The 5,554-nt window shown below is 38.6% G+C and overlaps 1 non-coding gene across 1 annotated transcript; it reads left to right on the forward strand.

Annotated features, from left to right (window-relative positions):
• Positions 1 to 959: 959 nt before the first annotated feature.
• Positions 960 to 1,076, forward strand: LOC122792512. Its single transcript, XR_006363331.1, has one exon. It is a non-coding gene; the product is annotated as a U5 spliceosomal RNA (small nuclear RNA).
• The last annotated feature ends 4,478 nt before the right edge of the window (positions 1,077 to 5,554 follow it).

Genomic DNA, 5,554 nt, shown 5'->3' on the forward strand with positions numbered 1-5,554 from the left:
GCTTCCCTGGGGCAAGGGATGTGTCCTTATTATACAGCGGGCGTGGCTTAGTGTCAGGAAATGGAAGGATGCAAAGGTGACAAACCTAAGAAGGCGGGGGATACAACTATGTCAGTCAAAATCAAGGACATCCCTGAAAAATCAGGGGCAGTTGAGAAGTATGGGACATTCTAATTATTCTGGAAATTCTTTGTACCTCTGAAAGATGGTTCTTTCTCCCACTGTAATTCAGCATACGTTTCATTGGCTGAAAGGACTAGGTTCACTGCAAAACAGGCAGGCTACTCTCTATTCCTAGGGATGACCCTTTCTCACATTGTAATTTAGACACAGCCCGCAGAACCGGTTAGATTTCCTTGGCTAAAATATTAGATCCCTTTAGCCAAAGATAGTGGGCATGACCTTTGGCTTTTCGTTTTCTAAGCTGCAACATTGCCGTCTAACGACTGCATAAAATGAAGTCAGGGATGTAATTCAGCATAAACTAACACAGTCTCCGCCCACATCATACTCTTGAGTCCTCTTCAGTCGCCTTGCGGGTGTTATACAGGCTTATTCCAGCAACAACCCTCTACAACTTAACCTCACCCCTGCTGGAGTTTATATTTTTAGCGATGTCCTGCTCTCTAAATATATCAGGAACCATGAAAAATGCAACGCATTGTTTGAATAAAATAACCAGTAAATACTGATTAATAGGTAAGAAGACGAATACAAAAATTCTCTAAATTTCAGCCTGACTGCAATTTGCATACCCAGTATGCAGTGGTGTAGCATCACAATATTTTTTATTTAACGCTTTGCTAGGAGATCACATGTTACAAGAAGTTGAACATCTACGTTAACAATGTTATTGTTAGTATATGTATATATTTTAGTATATGGACGCCAATGATTTTGTTCCCACGTTATGAATAGGGCAAGCAGCTGTTATGTACTTTTCATTACAGTAGCTTCATGTACTCATGTTTCCCTTCAAATCGTATAAATCTTTCGCCTTTTACTAAAGATTTCCGTGGAGGGGAACAATTATGAGTTTTTTGTGAATTTTTCGTAATCCCATTACGATGGAGGTTTCTTGTTTGTGAAAGTCAGATTTATGAAATAAGGTATATATGTTTGTATTATGATTAGTAGTTAAATAAGACTGTTGTTCATTTCATTCCTTGCTGCTCCAAGTCCTTGGTTTTTGTTTTTCGCATTCGTTCCTATATTTCAGCCTCTGACATCTCCCTATAACACAGACACATACCTCTCAACGTAGAACTCACAAGCACTCTGGCCAAAGTCAAAATGATAAAACAAAGGCCCGAAATTATGGATACGTTTTTAAATATTTACTCTTGCTCAGTTAGTTAATTCAACAAGCGTTTTCTGCATAATAAGGTGTGAAACTGTAAAGTTAGGTACACTTGATTAAGTGTAATCGTCGACGATATACCAAAAATAAAAAAATTAAAATTTTACGAGGGACACACCAAAATAATAGGAACAATGGGCAATAATAGAGAACCCTGGCCCTTGCGTAAATGGAAATCCAGAACAGCGAGGAACGTGTTATGTGAGGTCCAGTGTTTTCTATTATCGCCAGTGCTACTTCCTATAACTAGAACTGTCCTGCTTTAACAAAAAAATGCAAAGTAGGGAGGTAAAAGTACGGGTGGCGCTTTAAAAGTCGCTGACAACATTAAAAAATACTTGAACAAACAAAAACATTTGTTAAAAATGTTAGGATCTGCAGTTTTTACCTTGCGCTAGCCTAGGACGAATGCCGGCAGGACAAGTGAGGCAGGTGGTACTTAGCACATGCACATTTAGGATACATCCTATAACTTGAATTTGACTTTTTTTCTAACACGCTGGTGCACACCTCTCGGATGCCTCTGATTTTGACTTAGCATTTTGGTTTGTTCCTGCAAATATGTCCTAAAACTAACAGTCTTGGGGGAGTAAAGGTGGTGAATTACATTTCATAAAAACAGTATATATATTTATCCCCAGATTATTTATGGCTCTGTCCAGATTTTTTGCTCTAAGAGGTTGAGAGGTATGTAGTGTGTTACTTTACATTCTTTTAACTCTGTCAACTTTTCAGGTTAATATTGCTAACATCTGGGGGGGGGGGCGTGTCCCTGATTATTTCTGGATTTGCCTGTGATTCTGGACATATGAGGTTGAAAGCTATTGAGCTATGTGCACACAGAATGGCTCCAATCCACCTACTGCACCCACTGAGTGCAGCCCCACAGCTTGTCACCACTGTATGTCCCATAGCAGTGCATGCATAATGTAAGAATTGATAATACTGTAATGTACTGTAATTAGCTGGAAACACTGTATACAATGAGACTGAGAAACAAAAGTTTTTATCTGTTAATTACCCAAGCTCATGCTGAACAGGTGCCAGTCTCTCTGCTTTATGGCCCAAGTCTTGTGCACTTTTCAGAATGAATTCTCCAAACACTGTAGTTCATTCAATAAGGCTTTATTAGATGTTCACAATCTCCAAATACTGTCTTTATTAACAGTACTGATGAACAATTAGTGTTCAAAGTTACTGCTCATCATATTCTGATTGTCCTGAACAACGTAAACTAACATAGTCTTTAGATGACCTGTCTTCTGTACTGAGGCTCGAGTGTCTGTCATCTTCTCTGAAGTAACAGGTCAAACGAACTTACTAACCTTAACTGAATTGCTATCCTGAACACAACATATTATATTGCCTCAGTCCAGTAATTTTCCTTATGTACTGTTCCTAATCCTGGTCTCAGGCTTTTTCTCGTATGTGCAACATTCCATTAAAGAACATTCTGTAGCTAGCAAGATTGTATCTTTCCCTTGAGAAAAGAACATTCTGTTTGCACACTTTATGCTTATCTTTCCTGCCTAGAGAGGTATTGTGGTATCGTATGAGGAAGTTGGGAGTGTCAGAGAAGTATGTAAGAGTGGTACAGGATCTGTACGAGGGTAGTGTGACAGCGGTGACATCTGCGGTGGGAGTGACGGATGCGTTTAAGGTGGAGGTGGGATTACATCAAGGATCAGCTCTGAGCCCTTTCTTATTTGCAATGGTGATGGACAGGTTGACAGACGAGATCAGACAGGAGTCCCCGTGGACTATGATGTTTGCAGATGACATTGTGATCTGTAGTGAGAGTAGGGAACAGGTGGAGGAGACCCTGGAGAGGAGGAGATATTCTCTAGAGATAAGAGGAATGAAGGTCAGCAGAACTAAGACAGAATATGTGTTTGTGAATGAGAGGGAGGATAGAGGAATGATGAGGATGCAGGGAGTAGAGGTGGCGAAAGTGGATGAGTTTAAATACTTGGGATCAACAGATCAGAGTAATAGTGGGTGTGGAAGAGAGGTGAAGAAGAGAGTACAGGCTGGATGGAGTGGGTGGAGAAGAGTGTCAGGAGTGATTTGTGACAGACGAGTACCAGTAAGAGTGAAAGGGAAGATCTACAAGAGGGTCTATGGGTTGGAGACAGTAGTATTGACAAAAAAGGCAGGAGTCAGAGCTGGACGTGGCAGAGTTAAAGATGTTAAGATTTGCACTGGGTGCGACAAGGGTGGACAGGATTAGCAACAAGTATATTAGAGGGTCAGTCCAGGTTGGAAGGTTTGGCGACAAAGCCAGAGAGGCAAGATTACATTAGTTCGGACATGTGCTGAGGAGGGATGCCGAGTATATTGGGAAAAAGATGCTAAGGATGAAGCTACCAGGTAACAGGAAAAGATGAAGGCCTAAGATAAGGTTTATGGATGTGGTGAGAGATGACATGCAGGTGGTTGGTGTGACAGAGCAAGATGCAGAGGACAGGAAGAAATGGAAACAAATGATCCGCTGTGGCGACCCCTAATGGGAGCAGCCGAAAGAAGAAGAAGAATATGCTTATCTTTCCTTTCTAATAAACTGTATCTCATGTTTGACAAGCAAGTTTATTTTTATTTCTGCTTAACTGTATTTTAGGCATAAATGATACTGAATTTATTTTACCTTTTAGCCTGTCTAATGTCTAATTACTTTAAAATGGAAGCCCCTAATCTAGCAGTTGCCCCAAGGTCCCTGAGGAAAGTCTACCAGGACCTACTTCTGTAATTACCTTGCATTTACATTGCTAACTACTATATACAGCTTTATGCTACCTGACTCATAATCTAAAAAATAAAATTGTTTGATAAACCTGCAATTTTAATTTTGATCACGAGGTATCGCTTGAGCATTTATGGACTGTTTGGATTGAAATCTGTTAACTTTATGATTTGAATAAACTTGTAATCACTTGAGCCTTTACGGCCTGTTTGTATTGATTTTTTTTTAACTTTATGATTTGATTTTTGATATTACCTAGATTTATAGTCTTTAGACCCTTTAAATCTAAGTTCTGATGTATGAGTGATATATTTAAAACCTATACATTATTCAACCCCTTTTTGCTGGTGGAAGAGGCCCTTCAAAATGTATTTGTATACTGTACCATGCTTCTTCTGAAACTGGCACTCTCTGCAACTGAGTTTTTTTAACATAGGGTTAGTCTGCAGACATATTATACACTTTTCCTGAATTTCTTTAAATATTTTAAGACTTATACTTTATGATAGGCCAAATTTTCTGAAAACCTACATGAGCTAGCAGCTAATGGTTGTACTTGATTAGCTGCTTAGCTAATAATTTTGGTATATAGGGCAAAAGTGCCCCTTGTCCTGTTTTGTACGCATACAGCCTTACTCCTGGGACTGGACTGCGAACTTGGCATTGTGCCCTTTTATCAGCATCCCCCTGCATGTCTTTGACCTTTGCCAGATTTGCCTCAACCGTTGAGCCTACTTGGCTCACCTCTGTTATACCTTTTACCTTAATTTCTTTCCACTACATTGGATATAGTGGAAGCCCCTCCTTGGCAGCTTTTTTTGCTGATGCATATTGTATAGCCTATCAAGCATGTTGGCTGTTTTCTGAAGTCTAACTCAAATCTGCACTAAAAAGATTTTGAAGCATAATTACCATATTCTGTGTTAACTTGTGTTATGAATATTTATGAGCTATAATAGTTTACTAAAACCTATACTTTCTGTATTTAAGTCTGTACCTTTGCATTGTCTGTTAGTGTCCTTAATTTCTGACTAATGTACAATAATTATGCAAAGTGCACTGTAATCTGTAAACTTGCACTGTAATTTGTAAACTAATTAACAAATTAAGCCTGCCCTGTTATGCCTTGAGTGCATTGAATAGCTATTACCACCTGTTCTTTAGATAACTTATCTTATTAGTTTACCAAATGCATGCTTTCTGTATTTCAGGTCTATACCTTTGCATTTTATGTAATGCACAATAATTATGTAAAGTGTACTGTAATTTGTAAATTAATTAACAAATTAAGCCTGCCATGTTATACCTTGAGTATACTGAATAACTATTGCTACCTATTATTTAAATAACTTATTTTAATGAGCCTATAAAAATAATTCTGCTGCTTTACCCTTAACTAATGACTGAAAAATGTAAGAAGCCTGTTACAAACATGTATGCCACTTTACTCGTAA

Source organism: Protopterus annectens, chromosome 1.part2, assembly GCF_019279795.1.
Source record: "Protopterus annectens isolate FY-2018-M chromosome 1.part2, PAN1.0, whole genome shotgun sequence".
NCBI classification, from domain to species: Eukaryota; Metazoa; Chordata; order Ceratodontiformes; family Protopteridae; genus Protopterus; species Protopterus annectens.